Source organism: Lucilia cuprina, chromosome 4 (assembly GCF_022045245.1).
Source record: "Lucilia cuprina isolate Lc7/37 chromosome 4, ASM2204524v1, whole genome shotgun sequence".
NCBI classification, from domain to species: Eukaryota; Metazoa; Arthropoda; class Insecta; order Diptera; family Calliphoridae; genus Lucilia; species Lucilia cuprina.
Window position 1 is genome coordinate 29638621 of NC_060952.1, and position 22636 is coordinate 29661256.

Genomic DNA, 22636 nt, shown 5'->3' on the forward strand with positions numbered 1-22636 from the left:
TTAATCGACTCAAAAAATTATTCTGAATCGATCGGTATACTTTAAGATGGGTATTGGACCAATATTTTTGTATGTTACAAACATCAGCACAAATGTATAATACCCTCCCCACTATAGTGGTGTAGGGTATAATAAATAAAGTAAAATGGATTAAAACTACTTATTAAGATCACTAGTACTTTGGGTCTTGGAATCTAAAAATAATACCTTTTAATCATAAAGAGTAAAGAAGTTCCAAAATTCTATTAAGAAAAAACACATTTTTGTTGTTTGATCACCGTTATTATGTTTTTTTTCGTCATTTTGTTTATTTTATTATTTTGAATTTGTTTATGTGGTCAGTGACTTATAATTACAACAACAAAATTAACGCTTTTTTTTGGCAAAAAAAAGGCCAACAAGAATTTGTTAGTAAATAGAACAAAAACATACATTTATACATACATACATACATACATACATATATGTACTTATAAGTAATTTATGTGATCAACGTCATAATCATTATTATGAAAACAAAAACAAACAATAATAGCTTTATCATCATTATTATTCTCATCTCATTCAACAAATTGAAGTCTATCTTACTCACTCTTTTTTAACTATAATACAAACAGACAAAAATATTCCCACAATAACAAAGAAATCGTACAGAAATGTATGTATGCATGTATGTTTGTGTTGTAAAAAAATACGAAAAAAATTGAAATCATTTAAGTCCGACTTATAATTACCCTTGATAGAGAGTAGTTTTTGAAAAATGGATTTAAATGAAATACCTATGTAGATATCGATTAGTAAAGAAATTTTGTTATACTTAGATACAAATTGTTGTACATATCAAATAAAACAAAACTGGGTTCTTTAGAGATTTATGCATTCAGTTACGCTATGATCGAAAAAAGGTATTCCAACAAAAAACTGAATCGTAAGAAAAAGAAGGAGCAATTCCATTTCTTTTCAATTTCTTTACGATTGTGTGTATTTTGCATTTCGATCGTAATTACGTTTTTGTAAGACCTGGTTCACACTAAGAAACATTTTTGGAATACTTGATTTTTGTGTGTGAGAGAAAGAAATATCTCACACACACAAAATCAAAAGTTTCTCATTTGTATGTGGCGGAGAGTCGAATCGAAATGCAGAATACCAAAGTTGCCAAACGAGAAAATTTCGATTCAAATCGAAATGCAGAATAGGGACCATAGATTATGTACCGCGAATTATAAAGTGTATTTCTGGTATACCTGTATTACATATATTTTTAGAGAATTCTGCAGTTTCGCATATACCTACAGTCTCACTAGGCCTAAGCCATGTAAAGGTTACAAGGAAGGACAAAATTTAGCACAAATGATATATATTGTCACCACTATAGTATTTAGTATTGTAAGGTACATAGGTATAAAAAAGAAATTATTTTTTTTGCACAAAAAAATCTTAACAAAAAGAAAAAAAAACAAATTAAGTACAAAAAGCAACATATATACAGTGAATCAACTAAGTTTTTTGCCTACCTTTTTTTAAAAGAATTTTGTTTTAGGAAAAATACCTAATTTAGATATTTTAAAATAGAGGTGGTTATCATACCGTAAAGGCATGAAAAGCAATATTTTTCACCTAATACATACACTTATATATATTTAGAACCCAAATCAAGAATAACTATCCAGATCCAAATACGCCTACTGTATCTTATTCATAAAATAAAGAATTTAAAATTTGAGGTTGAAAATTAAGATTTTAGCATTTAATAGTTTTATAGTGGTATATGGTGATGTCCCCGTACTTAGAGTGGCTAGGATGGTACTTAGTGTTAGATTTATTGAATAAGAATATTATAAAATTCTAAATAAAATTTACACAATACTACCCAAAAAGATGGAGTTCCCGTAATGTAGTTCTTGTTTATCAATACAAAATGACCAAAAACCAGGATTATTTTTGTTATAATATATAGATTTATACCTCACAAAACATTTTTTCTAGGTCCAAATCCATTGATTATCTAATATATCATGTATACAATTCAAAATTACTTATTATTTTCGAAATTTAATCAAAGAAACGATAGATTTAATGTTAAATCAATTATTGATAAATTCTTATAGGTATATCGGATAATAAATCGGTTAAGAAATTTCGTTCCACTACTAAAATATCTAAAAATGTTATTCTAATATATAGGTGTAATAAAAATATTAAATTTTATAAAATAATGCAGCAATATTAAAAAATAACAAAAAACCTAAAAAAGCAAAATACTTTAGAAATTTAGACTGTATAACAAGTTCATAATACAAAGACCTGGTCCACACTAGGAAACTTCTGTTGAGAAACTTTTTCTTAATTCTCTTTTGAAGTTTCCTTAATGTCCACACATAGAAACTTTTGTTTCACTTGAAAAGTAGCTTTTTATCGTTAAAAATGACAAGTCATTAAAATATAGCGCCTATCGAACATCCTTAGTTATTATTTTCACAGTAATATGTCGTTATTTCAATTAGCGTGTTTTAAATAGTGGGTGTAACATATTAATTTATCAACATCTGATACGAACGGACATGAAGAACAAGAAGAAGTTTTATTATGTATGCAAACAGAGCAATTATTCGAAAATCGTATGACTAATTGTTGTATCAAATCTATTGGCAAATTGTTGATTTAAAAAAATAAAAAAAATTAATTGATAACATGTCAATATAAGTGATAAAGTAGCGGTATATACAAGTTTAAAGATTTCACTGCGCAGAAATTAAAAATGTACAATTAAACAATACAGCTATGACGTAGATATCTTATAAATAAATAGGTATAAATTTTTAATTTAAATTAAAAATAAAATAAAAATTTTTATATAATTTTTTTCCCGAAACAAGGCAGTTTTGATTGTACGAAATTTTATTTTTTTTTATAAGATCATGGATTAGTCTACTCTCGTTTCAATAATCTAAATTGTTAATTCTATGAATCATTCTAAACTAGAAAATTATTTAATAAGTTCTAGTGCTACTACAAACAAGGGTTTTATAGTTGAAACGAAAAGTCGACTTTTCGACTTTATGCATTTATTTAAAGGTCGACTTTTTGCATTTTATGAAAAGTGGATTTTTCGACTTTTTTCATTTAATTAAAAGTCGAATTTACGTCTTTAAGTATTTGATAAATAGTCGACTTTTTGACTTTTTCTGACATGTCGACTTTTTTTGAGTTTTTCCGATTATTTTTGAGAAGTTTTCCTCTACTCTTGTTTCAATAATCTAAATTGTTAATTCTATGAATCGTTCTAAACTAGGAAAGTATTTAATAAGTTCTAGTGCTACTACAGACTAGGGTTCTATAGCTGAAACGAAAAGTCGACTTTTCGACTTTATGCATTTATTTAAAAGTCGACTTTTTGCATTTGATGAAAAGTGGATTTTTCGACTTTAAGTATTTTATAAATAGTCGACTTTTTGACTTTTTCCGACATGTCGACTTTTAGTTATCGACTTTTATGGAACAAAATCAGATCTTACAAAATTGGCAGTAAAATGTTCAAAAAATGTTTTACAACCGTGTAAACTTAAAATTTTTGCTTTAAAGTGTTGGTCAGAAAAATCATTTCCTGAACATTTTGGTATTTACATAGCTTACGTTATTCTCAAGTATAAAACCATGTATACAAACATATACATACATACACAATATTTACAATGTACAAACAAGTATTAAATTGGATGTATATTAATACAAATTCATTTTAACTGAATACCCTAAATAAAATGTTTTAACTTTTGTTTTGTTTTTGTATTTCTTCTTTTGTACAGAAGAGAATGTGAAAGAAAAACAAAACAAAGAGAGAGAGCATTTTGTTTTGTTATTATTTGTGTTTGATTTGCTTTTGCCTGTTCGTAAACTCTGCTCTTTAGTTTAGTTTTAACGTATTTATCGTAGAACAACGTTTGGTTGTGCGAAAGAAATCGCGTAAAGTTAAACAAAACAAAAAAAGTGACGTTAAATAGTATATACAGATATACAAACATATATTATATACATACGAAAAGTCGACTTATACATATACAAGAAAGTATTAAGCAAATTAGTGCATATTAATAAATTAAAAAGAAAGAAAATTTAGAAATTTAATATTTTGAGTTATTGTTGTACCTACTACGTTGTACATGATACTAAAGCAAATATTTTTTTTATAAAAAAATAAGAAAATTATAGTGTTAATGATAAATTTTGCAAAAAATTTTATTCAATTATAAATTGCAAAAAAATTGATGTACATAAGAAATTAAAAAAAAAAGAATTTCGTGTGGATACCAGACAGGAAGAAGAAATAAAGGAAAAAAGTTTGTTGTTTTTTTAACATTTTCTCTTATAATTGTGGATACCATAAAAACAAGTAAAGAGGAATAGGCGTATAAAGAAAATTGCAGAGGTACAATAACAAAAAGGGTAAATAAATAAATGCAAAAAGTATATAAAAATAGAAATAAAATCAGAAAGGGCGATGCCAAAACAAAATAAAGGAAATTTGTATAAAATTGTGTTGTTGTTTTCCTTTTAATTTGTTTTTGTTAACTTTTTTTGTGTGCTGGATTGATTGAACATATATGTAAGTGTGTGTGTGTGTGCAATTGAATGACGACAAAAGGTCGGACCGGTATGTTTTTTTTACTCTTCTTTGCTTGTTGTTGTTTTTTTGTTGTGCCTGTCGTGGGGAATACATATACTTGTAGGTACTTATTCCAACGGTTGATATTATATTTTTTCTGTTTTTTTTTTTTTTTTTGAAAAGGTGTTTTGTAGATGAATAATATTGGAAGGTAAAGGAGATGAAAGATTGCTAATGTTACACTCTCAAATAATAGTTGCTGTTTTACTTGTCTCTACTGATAGGATGTCATGTGCATATGATTAAATATGTATTTTAAAGTCTGTTGACTAATATAGGCACTAGATATTATATTTGTTAATAGACCAGTTAAAAAATAGTTAATAATCAATTCAAAATTTGTACTTAATAGCGAAACAATTGATTGAGATCATTTTTTCCGAGATGATTTACTTTTGGAACTTCTGCAGACGTCTGGGCAAGGTTTATCCATAACTTAAACTCGAAAATAGTACCTATCCTCTCTGTTTATAACTTGTATAAGATAACATATATTTATCACCATTTTACCCAACAGACTTTTCTTCATTTATTCGACAAATTCTTTGAGAAAAACCTTTAACACGCTTATTCAAGGTATACAGATGGCGGTGCACGCATACCCCTTCATCCATCTCATATCATATACCTACCTATAGAGTCCCCAGAATAGTTCCATAAACAATTCTCTTCAGGGTATCTGTTATCTCAGCAATAGTACATTTTTACGTTGTATCAGATTATAAGGCCCTCTAGTTCGACCTTAGGTCATCAGTCATTCCTAAGAAAGTCCGAGGATGTACATATTTGACACCATCAGTTTATAGTCTTTTTTTAATTGAACCAGCACTCAGGGGATGATCCCTACTTATGCGAAGAATTGTATTGGAACTAGGAAAATAGGTTGTGGGAAGGAGTATAGAGGGAGTAGTGTTTATGGACATTTGATTTAAATCTTCTTATATCGAAAATGACAGGGAATACCTCTGCAGGAAGTTTATTTCACATACCAACAGTGCGGCTGAAGAATGAATTTTTTTCTGTAATGTGTTGTGCGGTGCACTGGAAAATCTACCACAAATGGGTGTGTTAATGAAGAATGACGTGTGTAACGCAAGAATATACGGGTATCGGGAACAAGTTCCCTAATTTCAAAGGAACACAATCCATTGTTGTATCGATAGAACAGTGAAAATATACCCCACGTTGCGACGGTGCTCCAGTGAATCAATAGAATCTCCCCGATAAGTACCTTCGCCCTCTCCTGTACACGCTCGAGTAGCTCCAAAATAGACTTCGAAGCTCCGGCCTATACATGAGAGTTGTATTCCATTTTCGGTAGGATATAAGTGGTGTAAATAGTAAGATCAGATGGAGTGAAGTATGTCTTACACCTTTTCAAAAAAACCGAGACACTTGAATGCTTCTTTCGACACTTGTAAATATGTGTTTAGTCAAGCCCAGAACATCAGAGTTTCTGATTCCTTAATATTCACACCACCAATATATAGAGATGGAACAACAATATCTACCAAGCGTTTATGTGTTAAAAAAACAGTCTTGGAAAACTAGAGGTACTAGCAGTACCTCCATCAAGAAGGGATAATTTCATCAAGGTATCATGCACCCGGGGGATTCTCCCTGGGATTGTAAAATATCAATATCCAATCCAACTACTTAGAAATCAACCAATTTTACTATTATCACAGTATCATTCATATCATTCCTTGATTGAAAACTATTTCTATATCTAACAAAGTATTCAGTATTTCGACCCAAGTCTGGCCTAAACTATCAGTTATTAAACTCTAAAGTTATAACATTAATCTGGTAGCTATAATTGTATGCCTATATGTAATTTGTAACCGGAATATACTCTACTCAAAAACCACATTGAAAATTCTGTCGGTGTGGCAGACATAAGTGACTGACTTACTCTGACTGCGGTTAATGAATATGAATGAGTCAGTCTCATGTCAGTTAGTTTTTATTTTATCTGTTTATTTTTTTTAATTTCTATGTTTTGTCATACAACTTTAGCATACTATTTGTATTGTATTTAATGAATGTTTTCTTTTGTATGTTTTTTTTTAAGGAGGGGCTAATAAAGCAAATAACAGCAGCAAAACTAACAGAACGGAAAGAAGGGGTCAATTTAATTTGCGAAATAAAAAAAAAATAGCCGGTAAAACGTTTAGTCCAAATGTTGTAGATGAATACAAAGTGTCAATGGTTAACTTGATAAAAGAAAAATTTTATTACAAAGATTTAACAATATTACACTTACCAGCTAAGAAAATTATATTAATATACATTAGAGTACTCCAAGCTTGTATGAAGGAAAAAAATTTTATCCTACAGGACGTCCCACCCACTAGAATTGTTCTATGAGTTATAAAAATAAGTCGTGCAAAAAATTAGGTCAATAGGATTACGTTAACTGGTGCCGCAACGGCTCTGAAGTTTGAAGATGCATTTACAAGGGGAAAATATGCAATTTTTTCAGTTTTCACAAACGTTTTGTCATTAAACAATTTGTTTTGCATTTTATTACCAAAGAATCGTAATGTACACAGAATTAGTGTTACAAAAAGATAAAAAACACAAACATTGTTTGAAAAATGTAAAAGTTATTAAAAATTCCCCAGGCCATTATCGTGTCTCAGAGCACTTGAATTCGAAATGTGATAAGAAAATAAACATATTTATTGAAAATATTCTAATAAAAGAATTGTTTGACTTAAAATATATCTGTAGTTACTTGAATATGAGTTTTTGTCCTTAAAGAATAACGTAAACTTGTTCTCAGCTATGGTCGAAAAATTTTGATATTTTTAACGGTCGTTTCAAAATTCAAATTTTAGTTTTTTTAATACTTTGTTAAACAAATTTCAATAATTTTGGGAGATTTTAATAGTGATTTATGGACAACAGATTAGGAAATAAAACAGTAAAAAAAATAGAGCAATACCTCTTATAGTTTGCCTGTACCTGCAATTTGAATTAAGCGGATTTCGAGAAAAACGCATTTTTACGTAATATTTTGCAAAATTAGCCTTTTTATTATATTGTTGTGTATTTTAAATGAAATCTTTTGTACATTTATTTGTCCACATATTTCTAAATAAAAATCAAGAGTTTCATGCAATTTGGATGCCATTAACCCATAAACATTAAAGGTCAAAGGTCGAATTTTGTTATATTTGCAATTTTTGATGGAAGCTAGTCGAAATTGGTTCTATTTTTTGGTAGATTACCACAAAACTTAAGAATTTTTTTTATTAACAACCGATATTTACAATAATAGTGAAAAGAAATAGATTAAACCTTAAATGGCCTTGGGGTCAAAATGACCCCGATGTTTTAAAAACATGCCAATTTGGACATATATCAATAAAACCCGTTTGTTTAACAAAGTATAAAAAAAACTAAAATTTGAATTTTGAAACGACCGTTAAAAATATTCAAAATTCGAAACTTAGTTTTTTTTGGAGCACTGTAATATACATATATCTTTAATGAAATTTTTTCATATTAAAACCATCCCTTCCCTCAGAATCCCTAATTTAACACTAGATATATTATTTCTGCTGCTATTTTCCTACTCAAGAAGTAGTAGATTCTACTTCTCTTTTAGCTTTGGAAGATTATTTCTATTCGCTGGTTTCTTAATAACGGCAATTTAGTTTTTTTTTTATTTACTCTTCGAGTTCTCTTGTGAAACCTAAATAAAACTTTAAAGTGAAAACATGAAATGTACTAACAACAAATAAAAAGCTGCTATAAATGTTTTTGTATAATATAAGTTTTTTTTCTTTTGCAGCTGCCAGGGCAGCTGTATGTTTTATCTTTGGGTATCTGTTTCAGTATTTTTAATATATAAAAAGTTACCAAACATCTCTTGAAATTTAAGTGGGTTTTAAGTTTTTTTTTGGTTTGAGTTTTAATTTTCTTTTTCATTTATTATGTTTTTATTCTTTTCAGTTTAATTGAACATGTTAACACGACCTACGCCTTAAAAAGTCATATATCTGTATGTATATACATATGTATGTAATTAAAATAAAGATAAAAAAGAATCGTTAACATCTCACCTTTGTACACCCTTCATCACTACAGTGGACAAACAATATTATGCGCAGAAAAATGTTGGTTCTCCTACCACCTTAGTATAACTTTCATTGAAGTGATGGTCTTCTTGTGATCAAATTAGAAATTTTGATCTAATTAGAAATTCACACAAATTTTTTAAAACAATCCGTGTTTTGCATCATTTAAAAGCTGTCTTCTTAGGGCGGGTTTCTTACACCTCAGTTAAACTAGGCTTAACTTGCTGTTAGATTAAACTCGGAACAAATTTAGGCGGACTTTAACCGATGATTGTGTTTTTCAGTTTTAGATTTAAGCTCAGTTAACTTTGTAAGTATTGCCAACTTTTTCACTCAAAAACATAAACAATGAACAGCTGTTTTTTGCAAACAATACTTTTGTAAAATGAAAATTTTGGAAAAACTGTTAAATAAACATTTAAAACAATAATAAATAAAACAAAACAAATCACAAAATTGCAATTTACTTAAAATATTATGTTTTTGTTCTTCCGAAATCATTGTTTTATTGTTTTTGTTAATTGTGTTTTTTTCGCATATAACTTGAGTTTAATTGGTCAATTACACTCAGGGCGGGTTTCTTACTCCTCAGTTAAACTAGGCTTAACTTGCTGTTAGATTAAACTCGATACAAATTTAGGCGGACTATAACCAATGATTGTGTTTTTCAGTTTTAGATTTAAGCTCAGTTAACTTTGTTAGTATTGCCAACTTTTCACTTAAAAACATAAACAATGAACAGCTGTTTTTTGCAAACAATACTTTTGTAAAATGGAAAATTTTGGAAAAATGTTAAATAAACATCAAAAACAATAATTAATAAAACAAAACAAATCAGAAAATTTCAATTTACTTAAAATATTAAGTTTTTGTTCTTCCGAAATCATTTTTTTATTGTTTTTGTTAATTGTGTTTTCTCACTTATAACTTGAGTTTAATTGGCCAATTACACTCAGTTAAACTAAGATTATAAGTAACTTTACTGATAACTGAAAAACACGAAACATATATTAAACTAGGTTTAACCAAAGAATGAAGATTATCTTTATCAGAAAAACTCGCCCTCAGTTAAACTAAGATATTATGTAACTATACTGATAACTGAAAAACACGAAACATATATTAAACCAGGTTTAACCAAAGAATGAAGATTATCTTTATCAGAAAAACTAGCTCTTAATCAATTGTTGTTTCAAGCCTTAACTCAAGGTATCTTCAAGAAGCAAGCAATTTCTTACATTGTCTTAAAGTCGTGAGATTAAACTTTCAGATAACAGTTTTTATAAATAAATGTTCTACACGTTATTGTAACGTCCTAAATATTAAGATAAGTTCTCTAGAAAATTAGACGTGATTGATAAATCTGTCAGATTCAGATTTTGGACTTCTCGATACTGTATAAAATTATACTTTGATTTTTGAGTTAAAAGTTTCATTATTGATTCTAGGCCCCATATTAGGCGTTCTGCTGAAATTCGATCTAAGGTTCAAGAATCAGGCCAATTCTGAATAACAAATTCCCGGGGAGTTTGTTCCCTCTCCTATATATAATATATGTATGTATGTATGTATGTATGTATATACCTGTCGTTTTGTAATTTTATTATCTCAACAACTTTTTGTTGTTGTTCGACGTTTTTCTCCAGGTTATTAAAGGAAATTCTGAAAAGATTTAAAAGAAGATACAAAACAAAATATTTTTTTATAGTATGTCTACCTGGAATAGTTGTTTTTATATTTTGCCTTATTTATTCCTTTTGTTTTCCTGCTTCTTTTGGTTCCTTAATTTTATTCCAAACACATTTATCATTTTTTTCTTTCGTATATTGTATTATAGACATGCGCACGTTTTTTTCTCTTTTAACACTCTTTCTTGTTGTCTTTGGGTTTGATTTGTTTTACCATTAAGCAACAGCTGAAGGTTAATCACAGGCGGCCTATAGGCTTTTTGTTTCTTTTACTTTAAACATAACTTGTATGCCCGGCCAGAGCCTAATAAAACATGTATTTTAATTATCTTTTTCTTTTTTGCCAAATTTTTCTTTAAATTGCCTAAAAATAAAGTATAATCTATTAAGTTTTTGTTTGTTGAATCTCTCAGCTAGGCACACCATTTGGCACGGCAAATTTTGAATCTGATTATTAATTGTGCTTGTTTAACTATTCAGTAATATTGTATTTATATAAGGAGTTTTGAAATATTAGCAAAATCTATTTTGTATAATTTTTAAAGGTAGTAGTAGAGCTATTCTAGTTCTTACTAAGTTCAGAATTATACCGATAGTCATGCTGCTATTACATCCCTAATTGGTGTGTTTTCGAACATCCAAAATTGTCAATGAAAGCTGAACGTCTCTTAATGATATGGCGAGACATCGATAAAGGGACACGGGATTTTGTATGGCAATAGCATTGCTGACACCTTGACAAGAGCTGGCACCATGCTTAGCAGACTGGAAATAAATCAGTTTTGCAGTATTCTACTACTACAATAAAGAAGCAGATCACGAAATACATCCTCTGTATTGCTCGCGACAAATGGTCACGTGAGCACACGTTCTCAACAGCTAAGCGCGTTGGCCACAAATGGATCCACAAGGGTCTAAATATCTTCTTGGTCTTCAAAGACCGCAGCTAAGTAGGCTGATGTCGGTTATCACTGGCCACGGTAAATTTGGTAACCACGCTAGACGCATTGGTCTTTTGTTCAACGATTACTGCAGAAGTTGTCATCTTCTCTGCTATTGTACTGCTCTGGCGGAGGCCAGATTCGACATACTTTGGTGATCTGTCTCATTTGTCAAATATGGTGAATATTGGATTCACAGTGTTTCATCCATGGCAATTGGCCTGGTGTTTTCTCTTTCTCAAAATCTTACTCCTATTCTCACTTTAATTTTGCCAACGTCTCTTTTTACCACTTTTCCTTATTACAAAGGGAACAACTTGGACCTAAGTAAAGCCGAAACGGCTACCTATGATAAACTTACCTCTAGAAAGAAAACTCAATTATTATTCGATAATAATTTTAACAATTTTCAATATGTCTTTTTTTTAAAAACATAAAAATGTATTGTCGTGCATGGTCGACCATATGATACCCTATACCAGTGATGATGTTTAAAATATGGATTAGTATACCTTGGTTGATTGGTTAAAGTGGTAGTTCACAGCACGCAAACTGTTAAGTAGAGTCTGAGAGACTTTGTTTTCATCCGACCGCTCCACTTGTCAAGATCAAGCGTGTAGCTGTGAAAAATCTGAGGATATCATTAAAGGGCACTTCACACGATCTAATGAAGAAAAGAGAATAAAAGTACATAGTTCGATTTATATATTTTGTGTTTACACGATTACAAACAATAACAAATTAAAATGAAAACAGCTGTTTCGCTTAAATCTAAACCTAGATATCTCAGCAAGGTTTTATATAAAGTAACTGTTAAGAATGCAATTTCTCTTTACGGCCAAAGCAGGTCATTCACAGAGAAGTTGGAAGACCGTTTCCTCGTTTTCCATGTCAGACGAATGGACAGAAGGAGATAGAAAAATCGTGCCAGAAAGTGGTCCTGAGATGATTGGTATACATTAAGGTGTTTGTAGGAGCATTGTTTTTGGGTGTTCCAAACATCAGCACAGACACATAACCCAATATATAGTGGTGTAGGGTATAAAAAAGTCATATCTCAATGTTAGTCCATTACTTATGTATACATTTAGATAGTTCTTTGAGTCATTCCAGTTCCTTGTCTTTTTAAAATATGTGCCTGAGTTTAATGTACAATTCAACTAGTTTTTTTTCAACTAAATAAGGGGAAACAATTTAGAAAATGACATTACAAAATCATTTAATCACGTTTTAATAGGAAATCAACAATTGTTGAAAGAAGTTCCATCATTAAGTATAAAAACAAACAACAACAACAACAACAACAAAAGGCAAAGATCTTAAGAATGGGGTATTTGAACTTTTACAATTTTTTTTTATTTACACATACAGCTGTAGTTATACGAGGATGGTTTCAAGATTTTGTAAAAGGTAAAATTGATTTCCAATAGTTTGTCATGGGTTAAGAGATCTACAATGTCAACATTTTCATTTTAACTGGGCAATTGAGTCTACTTGCTATGAACCGATGCAAATAAAGTTCTACCTTCTGGGTTTCTCACAACATCGATTGTCTTGTAAAAGTAATTTTTTAGTTAAATAAAACTTTTGGTTTATCTATGTAGATGTAATCAATGTCATTTCGGATAATTTCTAAATAATTTTTATAAAACATCCACAAGATCCTCGTATGCTCTCTCTCTCTTTCTTCGTATTCATAATAAAACATTCTGGTTCCTTTTATAACTTACTACATGTTTCATTTCTTTCAAAAGCTATGGATCATTAGAGAGGAAATTCTTGAACTGAAAAAAAAAAAACAATTCATATAACAACCAAAGTAAGAAGAATATGAAAAACATAAATAGGAAATACTACTATGTCTACATGACCATTATTTCATTCCCACATTTCTTAACTGGTTTTAAGTTAATATATAGTGAAGAGTTGTTTGGTTCCACTACCAGCATACAGCATATTCTATGATGATCAAACCAACTAACCAACCAACAACTATTGTTTAGCTAACGACTTTGTAAGTCATTCATCTAGGCAGTCAGGCAGCCGAGACAGTCATTTACCAACCAACGAACCAAGCAAACAACAAAGAGAACGTCGTCATGGTAACGTTTGTATGGGTTTAATGATTTTTATTTTGGTGTTATTGTTTTCGTTTATGCCTGAGGTAAAATCAAAGTTTGACAGAAATTTGAACCATATTAGACAAATATTAAAAAGAAAAGGTAAAACATAAAAATAATGAAAAATATAATAAAAAATGGTGTAATTTCACGATTCACAACAACTCTTTTGGAGAATGACAATAATAAACAAAATTACTGTGAAAACTTTTTAAAATTTTTACTTAAAAGAAGTAGAAGAAGATGGTTTTGGTTAATGTGGTTGTACTGGTATCAGCAGTAATTCCTAAACAGAACTTTAAATGAATTCAAAGAATTTTGAAAATTAAAATGAAAGTTACAAGTTTAGCCGTTGTTACATACAGTTGTGTTCAAAATAATAGGAGTGAAATTTTGAAAAATTTTGAATATAAATTTTTAGTGAAAGATTTACATTTACAAATTTATATAAAAAATATATATTTATTTAAATTTATATACAAAATCTATTGTTCAAAATAATAGGAGTATTCGATTTAAGTTGAACTATTTTTAAAATAAAAACAAAAACGAAAGCACTTTCATCTAAATTATTATTAATTAATGTGTGCCAGTACAATATCAGTCATTTTTGTAAAGATTTAATTTAGAATTTGGGTATATGAACCTCCGGAACTTCCTTCCGACAACGGTTTTGAGCGGCTTGATGACACATGTCGTGGCCGATTATCAACAAATATACAGTAATTTATTCAGAAAGCATTAAAATATGTTATACTCGAGGTTTTTTAACGTTTTGCTTTAGAATCAGTTAGTCGATAACCAAGTAATGGCCTACTACCTATGGAACGAACTTCCACCATTTTCGAATCAAAAATATTTTTATACGACAACACCGCCATTTTATCCAATTTGTTTATTGGGAATATGAGAGCATATCTTGGGCTAATATGTGTACCTTCAACATTTGGGGTACGATAACATTTTACAATTTATTAGACTATACCCTTTTTGTCAAGACCCATCATTAATCATTCCTATTATACAACTTCCTTGAAAGTTGGTTAGAGCTTAATATTTTTCGATTAATGGACTTCGAATATATTTTCTGAATTCATTTAGATTTAAAAATATAATTTGTTGTCGTATTCATGCATTAAAAATTCATCCATTTATGAAACTACCTCTAAATGTGTTACTTGGCAAACTATATGGGTTTCACTATATGCTTTATGGTCTGAAATTAATTTTTTTTAAAAGATTTGTTTATAAATTAATCTGAATGAACTGAATATTGATCACGAAGTTTAATATCTGCGATTTGGCTTAGTTTTACTAGTTTGGGGCGCCCTAATGGGATTAATTAAAAAAAGTGAAAAGCGCTTATGGAAAGCTGTTATAATTTTTGAATGAAATGCTTATTTTTTATGAAAGATTTTTAAATATCTGAATTCCTAAAGTATTCAAAAAGTCTTTTAATGAGATTACCATGAGAATTTTCATGTTTTGTTCGCGATATTTTTATAATTTTCAAGATATTTGAACATATTTTCGCCAATTCTGACATTTTCTTTCAGGATTTTAAAGGAAATAATTGTGAACTGACCTTAAAATCATCTAAATATAACAGTTTTATAACATATTTTAAATATTTACTACGAATTACACATTTTAAAAATGGGGAATAAAAAAAATTTAATTGCAGCCTTTAACACTTCTGTATATTTCTTCAGACGATTATGCGGTTAAATGTTGTGTTGTTATTGCCTTAAAAGTACTCGAGTACAAAGTTTCTGTCTTGATGATAATAGAATTTTTTTTTCTTTCATTGCTTACAATAATGATGTCTTCAACCTAATGACAAACGATAAAAAACCAACAACAATAACAGTAATTATGATGATAATAACGATCATCGTCATGATCATAATTGAGTTAAAAGACGTGTTGTGTTGTTTTGATCGTAATAATGAGGTTAATGGCAATGAATGAGATGCCACAACAGAATTAAAAAAAGTAATACGTTTTTCTGTTGAATTTTGTTGTTAGTGCAAATATTTTGTTATTTCTTTTCTACTCTGTGAGTTTGCAGTTTTTTTAATGTTAATGTTTTAGCTCTGTTCTGTATAAATGTGATGACGAAGAGACCTCTCTGGTGTTTTTTTTTTTCAAACAAAAACACACAAAATAAAATGTGTTTTTTTATAAAATAAAAAGTACAAAAGTTTACGTTAAAATTAAAACAACAAAAAATGATTGTAGTGATTGCCAAAAAAAAACTATGGTTAGTTAATTGTTGTTGTAAAGTGAGTGAATGGTCTTTTGATCGGTAGTCGGTGTGGTGTTCTTTGAATTGGATCAATGAGTAATCAAAGAAAAACAAAAACAACAAGATTTCACTTTAAATAGTAACACTCACAAATAAACAAAAACAAATTGTATTTGTGTATCTAGGTATAAATGTTTTTATTTTGAAAATTAAACAATTGCAAAACAAAGCGTAATTTTAGTAAATTAGAAAAATTAAAAAAAAAACACACACATACATACTTATAAGAATTAAATTTCTTAAGTATTTTTCCATTTAAAATTTTTAAAAATTCTGTTTTTTTAATTCTTTAAAATTATTTTACAGTTTTGAATTTGTTTTAAAAATAACATTTCTCATGGACTTGTTAATTGTTGAAATTGTATTAAAATTGTTTAATGGAAAATTTTTATTACATTAAGAAATTTTATACAAATAGGTACAATAAACAACTTTGATGAAACTTGTTTGTTATTATAAAGAACTTACCCCATGTCTATATTAGACAAATATTTATTATGCTAAACGTCAAATTGTTATCATGATAAAAAATTAGCAGGTACAGACGGCACTTATTAGCGTTATAAAGTCGTTATGACAGTTTTGTCTAAACAATTGTTTAGACAACGTTGTCTTGATAACAAACGTCATTTTATTGTAAAATTTGGTTAGAATTTTGATTTTGTGCAATTAAAATTTATTTTTAACATAAGTTTTCGTGAAATTAGTATTTATTTACAAAATTTGCATTTAATTTCGATTGTTTTTATAAAATATAGCATTATTTCAATAAAATTATCTGTGAGTTGTCGTGATAAAATTAGCATTTTGTTACTCTATGCATTAACATAAACAAAAACCGTCTGCCGACGTTTTGTCCATTGCCGTGATAAATATTTGTCTAATATAGACACGGGGTTATTTTCAGAGCATAATATATACACTGAAAATAATCCATGCTTAACTTTACGAAAAAAAATTTCGTAACTTCTATTTTCGTAATATTTACAAAAATTTCGTGTATAATACGAAATATTATTTAATACAACCCTTTTCTATTTTTACGAAAGTACGAAAACCTTTAGTAATATTTTATTCTTAAATTTTAGGCGAAATTAAACATAATGATATTAATTATATGTATTATAAAATTTAAGAAAAAGTATATTATTCTCGAATTATTTTCATAAAAAAAATTGAAAATTCATGCGGAGAATAATTTTGAACTAAAATTAGAAAATTTATTTTAAAATGAACAAAAATGTGTGAATAAATTAATATTTAATAAATTTTACCATATTTATTCAAAATTCCCTTTTTTCAATTTATGAAAATTAATTTTTTCAAGAATATTTTGCATTATACTAAAATATTTCGTACAATTTCGTATATATTACAAAAGAATTTCGTGGTACGAAACAACGAACGATTCGTACAATGTACGACATTTTTCGTATATATAAGCATTTTTTCAGTGTAGCTATAATGGTAATGGTTGTATCAGTTTTTCAAAACGTAAGAAATTATATGTACATAGTTCTATTTTTCAATCTCTGTAAATTTGAAGGAATCCTTCGTATTTTCACCTATGAATTTAAAATACAACGCATAGATCCACTTTCGACTCCAGAAGATGTTTATCACCCTACACTTGAAATTAGTTCAAATATTAATATGCAAATAACGGCAAAACTAGTTCCGAAAGAAGAAAAAGTCTTTGACTTTAGGAAAGCTGATTTTTCCAAGTTAAATCGCCTACTCTCATCAGAGAATTGGTTCGATTATGATTCTCACAAAAACTTAAGTCCATATAACATCGATCTAATTCTAAATAACTTTTACGACGTCCTATTTAAATGTTTTAAATTATCTATTCCGATGAGAAAACTAATAATTCCAAATGGCCCACCATGGAATACAAAGCAGCTCACTACACTGAAAAACTTAAAAAATAAATACTATAAAAAATACAAGAAATCCGGCCTATCTACTGATTACGCGAAATACTCAATATCCAGATCAACTTTCAACTTGGCAAATATCCAGTGTTACAATAATTATATTTTTAAAGTAAAGACAAATTTCAAAAACAATCCGAAATCTTTTTATCAATTCGTTAATTCGAAACGTCGGATATCTGGATATCCTTCCATGATGAAATCCGGAGATTCAGAATCTTCAATTGATTCGGAGATTTGCGACATGTTTGCTGATTTCTTTTCCTCTTCTTATTCAAAGAAGTCACTAAATATATTATCAAATTATCCATATTCAATATTAGAGGCAACTCCAATCCACTGTCCAACAATACACACATCCACTGTACTCTTGGCTATACGAAAATTAAAATTTTCCGATAAATATGGTCCTGACGGTATACCAAGTTGTGTTTCTACTGAACTGTATATATCCTCTTATTTCACCCTTAACATACCTTTTTAATGCATCACTTTCCAACGGTTATTTTCCTGATTTCTGGAAAAAATCATATATTATTCCTTTGTTCAAATCCGGAAACAGATCCAACATTTCCAATTATAGAGGTATTGCCAAATTAAGTGTTATTCCAAAACTTTTTGAGCAGATAGTCACAGAAACACTGTCACACCAAGTTTCAACATTTCTGTCACCATTCCAGCATGGATTTAAAAAAGGACGTTCAGCCCACCACTAATTTATTAGAATTTACAACTTCCGTGATCAAATCTTTTTATGCCGGCTATCAAACTGATACTATCTACACGGATTTCAGTAAAGCATTTGATAAGGTGAATCATAACCTATTGCTTTACAAATTAGACAAACTTGGACTTACACCTATATTCCTCAATTGGATTTCCTCATATCTTAAAAACAGATATCAATGTGTATCGTTTAGAGGATGTACATCGAAAACCATCCCAGTTATATCCGGGGTCCCTCAAGGTAGTCATTTGGGTCCAGTATTATTTCTAATATTCATAAATGATTTACCATCTTGCATCACGAATTCCAATATATTAATGTATGCCGATGACGTCAAACTTTTCCTTAATTTGAACCATTCCAACCAATGTTCCTTACTCCAAGCAGATCTAAACAATTTTAGCCAATGGTGTAATGAGAATTTAATGGATTTGAATTTGAAAAAATGTAAGCAAATGACATTCTTCAGACGAAGTCCAGTAGTCTGTAGCTACTCGATAAATAACTATCAACTAGATAAAGTTGATGTGTTCCTTGATCTTGGCGTTCTACTCGATAACAAAATGTGTTTCAATTCCCACATTTCCCAAACTGTTAATAAAGCAAAAGGTGTATTAGGTTTTATCAAACGCTGGGGAAAAGAATTCGATGATCCTTACGTCACAAAACAATTATTCACGTCGCTTGTAAGACCTATTTTAGAATATGCTTCAGTTGTATGGGATCCTCAATATGAAATCCATATTAAGAAAATTGAATCCGTACAAAAGCAATTTCTTTTATTTTGTCTTCGAAAACTTCCTTGGAATCCTAACATTAATCTTCCATCATATGAAAGCCGTTTAGCTCTCATTAAACTTCCCTCTCTACAAAGTAGGAGAATATGTATGAACATATCATTCATAAGTAATCTAATGAATGGAGTAATTGACTCTGAGATCTTACTACGTAAAATCGAGTTAATAGTCCCAATTCGTCCAACAAGAAATTATATTCCACTTAAGCTACAATACTTCCGTTCAAATTACGCCAACTTTGATCCGATGCGTAGAATGTGTGCTCAAGTCAACAACTTATACAATCATATCGACTTTTCAACCGATCCAAAAGTCATCAAAACAAGCATCCTAAACTTTTTAAATCAATATCCTCCCTACTAAAGTAACATTATTATTTTAGTTTTATTATTAGTATTATTATGCTTTATCTTATTTAATGTTTTAAATCAATTGTAATTAGCCAGTAAGAAATTGTAATTTCATTGGCGAAATAAATAAAATAAATAAATAAATAAATGACTCTTCTTGTAATAATGAATGCCTTCAACTATCGACCACCTTTTAAAAAGGGTTTTTCGATATAGGTATATATAACTAACAAGATTTAAAAGTGATGGAATTATTCATCCGTACCAGATCGCTTAAGATCTATATATGTATATTAGAGTGCTCCAAAAAAACTAAGTTTCCAATTTTGACCGCCCCCCCTAACATTGTTCTATGGGTTATAAAAATAAGTCGTGCAAAAAATTAGATCAATAGGATTACGTTAACTGGCGCCGAAACGGCTCTGAAGTTTTAAGATGCATTTACAAGGGGAAAATATGCAATTTTTTCAGTTTTCACAAAAATTTTGTCATTAAACAATTTGTTTTTCATTTTATTGTCGAAGAATCGTAATGTACACAGAATTAGCGTTACAAAAAGATAAAAAACACAAAAATTGGTTGAAAAATGTAAAAGTTATTAAAAATTCCCCAGGCCATTATCGTGTCTCAGAGCACATGAATTCGAAATGTGATAAAAAATTAAACATATTTTTGAAAATATTCTAATAAAACAATTGTATTACTTAAAATACATCTGTAGTTACTTGAATATGAGTTTTTGTCCTTATAGAATAACGTAAACCTGTTCTCAGCTATGGTCGAAAAATTTTGATATTTTTAACGGTCGTTTCAAAATTCAAATTTTAGTTTTATTGATACTTTGTTAAACAAATTTCATTATTTTTGGGAGAACTCATACAGTAAAAACAGTAAAAAATTAGGTCTATACCTCTTATAGTTTGCATGTACCTGCAATTTTAATTCATCGTATTTCGAGAAAAACACATTTTTATGTAATATTTTGCAAAATTAACCTTTTGTAAATTTATTAGTCCACATATTTCTGATTAAAAATCCAGAGTTCCATGTAATTTGGATGCCATTAACCCATAAACTTTAAAGGTCAAAGGTCAAATTTTGTATTATTTGCAATTTTTGATGGAAGCTAGTCGAAATTGTTTCTATTTTTAGGTAGATTACCACAAAACTTAAGAAAATTATTTATTAACAACGATATTTACAATAATAGTGACAAAAAATTAATTAACCCTTAAACGGCCTTGGGGTCAAAATGACCCCGATGTTTTAAAAACATGCCAATTTGGACATATTTCAATAAAACCCGTTTGCAATCCCATTAATTCAGCAAATTGATAAAAAAACAAAAGTGTAAATAGCTGATGCTAAAAAAATTAATACAATTTTTATTAAAATAAACATTAAAATATTTGATTTATCGATTAGTATAAACTATGGGGACTTTATAATATATTTTCATCAATTTTCATATTACATTTACAATTGTCTTCTTCTTTTTTATAAAACATATGTACATTGTTTTGATAACAGTAACGTTTTCTATTGTTTTGTATGGCAACACAGCAAAGTTTAATCTTGTACTCAAAAACATCAAAGGGGATTAACATCAGAATAAAATTTATTTTTATATTAACTGATGTAATTATTAATTGGCATTTGATTGCCATCTTGAAACTCCGATCTTAATGTCTTCCTCGTACTTAGTTAGAAATGTAACTGTTTGGAATTTTGGATGATACATTTGATTGGTTTTGCTTAGAGTTTATACATACATATAATACATATGTATGTACAAGACCCAGCAGTTCGAAGGAACAGTCCCGAACTGACCACTTAACCTACCACTTGTGGTGGCCCCTAGCCACCTGACTACCTAGGTGGCCAACCATTTTAACATGGGCTTGTCCTACGAGGAAGTCAATCGTCACTCTACATCCTACAAAAAGACAGTAAAGAGACGATTGCCTCCGCTCTCGCTTACAAAGGGGACACTAAAGTGACGACTGTATTCATTCTCGTTTACAAAGAGTATATTTGTGACGAAAGACCAAAAACATACGAATTGGAGTCAGCCAGGTGGTAAGATATTAATGGAAATAAATTTTTAAAATTTCAACTGCATACTCTCTAGAATACTATGGGACAATAATGTGACGATTAACCCGAATGATATAAATTTGAGTCAACCAGATGGTGGCATATTGGTAGAAAGTAATAATCATTTCTCCAAAAGATGGGTAAAATAACTACTTTCGGAAGTACAACAAAAAAAACTACTTTTAAAAGTATAATCTCTAGGTTACTTGAGGACAGTAAAGAGACGACTGTCTTCATTCTCGATTACAAAGGGTACATTCGTGATGAATGACACAAAACTTACGAATTACGATCATCCAGGTGGTTAACTATTAGTGGAAAATACTGTCTTTTTCATATGCATTGACTCTTTGTCGAACTGCTGGGAAACTTAATGCTGCTAAATATATACATACATGTAAAATCTATCTCTTTAGTTTCAATGATTTAAGATGAAATGAAAAATGCAATTAGAAAGTAACAAATAATAATTTATTGTTCCGTGTTATAATTGACAAACTCTATACATACACAGATAGAAACTGCATAGTAAAAAATGAAAAATAAACAAAATAAAAAAACATCAAACAAGTGGTTCCACTTAACGAATCACGTTGATGGGTGACTAAAAACAATACATATTAACGACAAACGGCAACAACTTAAACAAAAACTAAATAGAAAAATAATAAAAACAAAACGTATGTGTATACAAATAAAACTAAAGAAAACAACAAAGGAGAGGTGAAATATATTTTGTGGGGACAACAACAAAAAAACTTGATACTACAATGACAAATGGAGACAAACAACAAAAAATAGGAAAAAAATGCAACTCTACTGCGCCATTGATGATAATATTGTTATTATTTTATATTTGTTTATATTTCTATAAAACTTTGTTATTTGCATACCTACCTATTTTGTTTTATTTTTAA

The 22636-nt window shown here is 29.1% G+C and overlaps 1 protein-coding gene across 2 annotated transcripts in view; it reads left to right on the forward strand.

The window, feature by feature from the left end:
• Positions 1–3944: 3944 nt before the first annotated feature.
• LOC111690995 overlaps positions 3945–22636 on the forward strand; it is a 29844-nt gene continuing 11152 nt past the window's right edge. Inside the window, exon 1 of one of the 2 annotated variants that reach the window (XM_046950384.1) lies at positions 3945–4446. The gene's annotated coding sequence lies outside the window, so the exon portion shown is untranslated. The remainder of the gene's footprint in view (positions 4447–22636) is intronic. The other variant, XM_046950385.1, reaches the window with a different exon arrangement.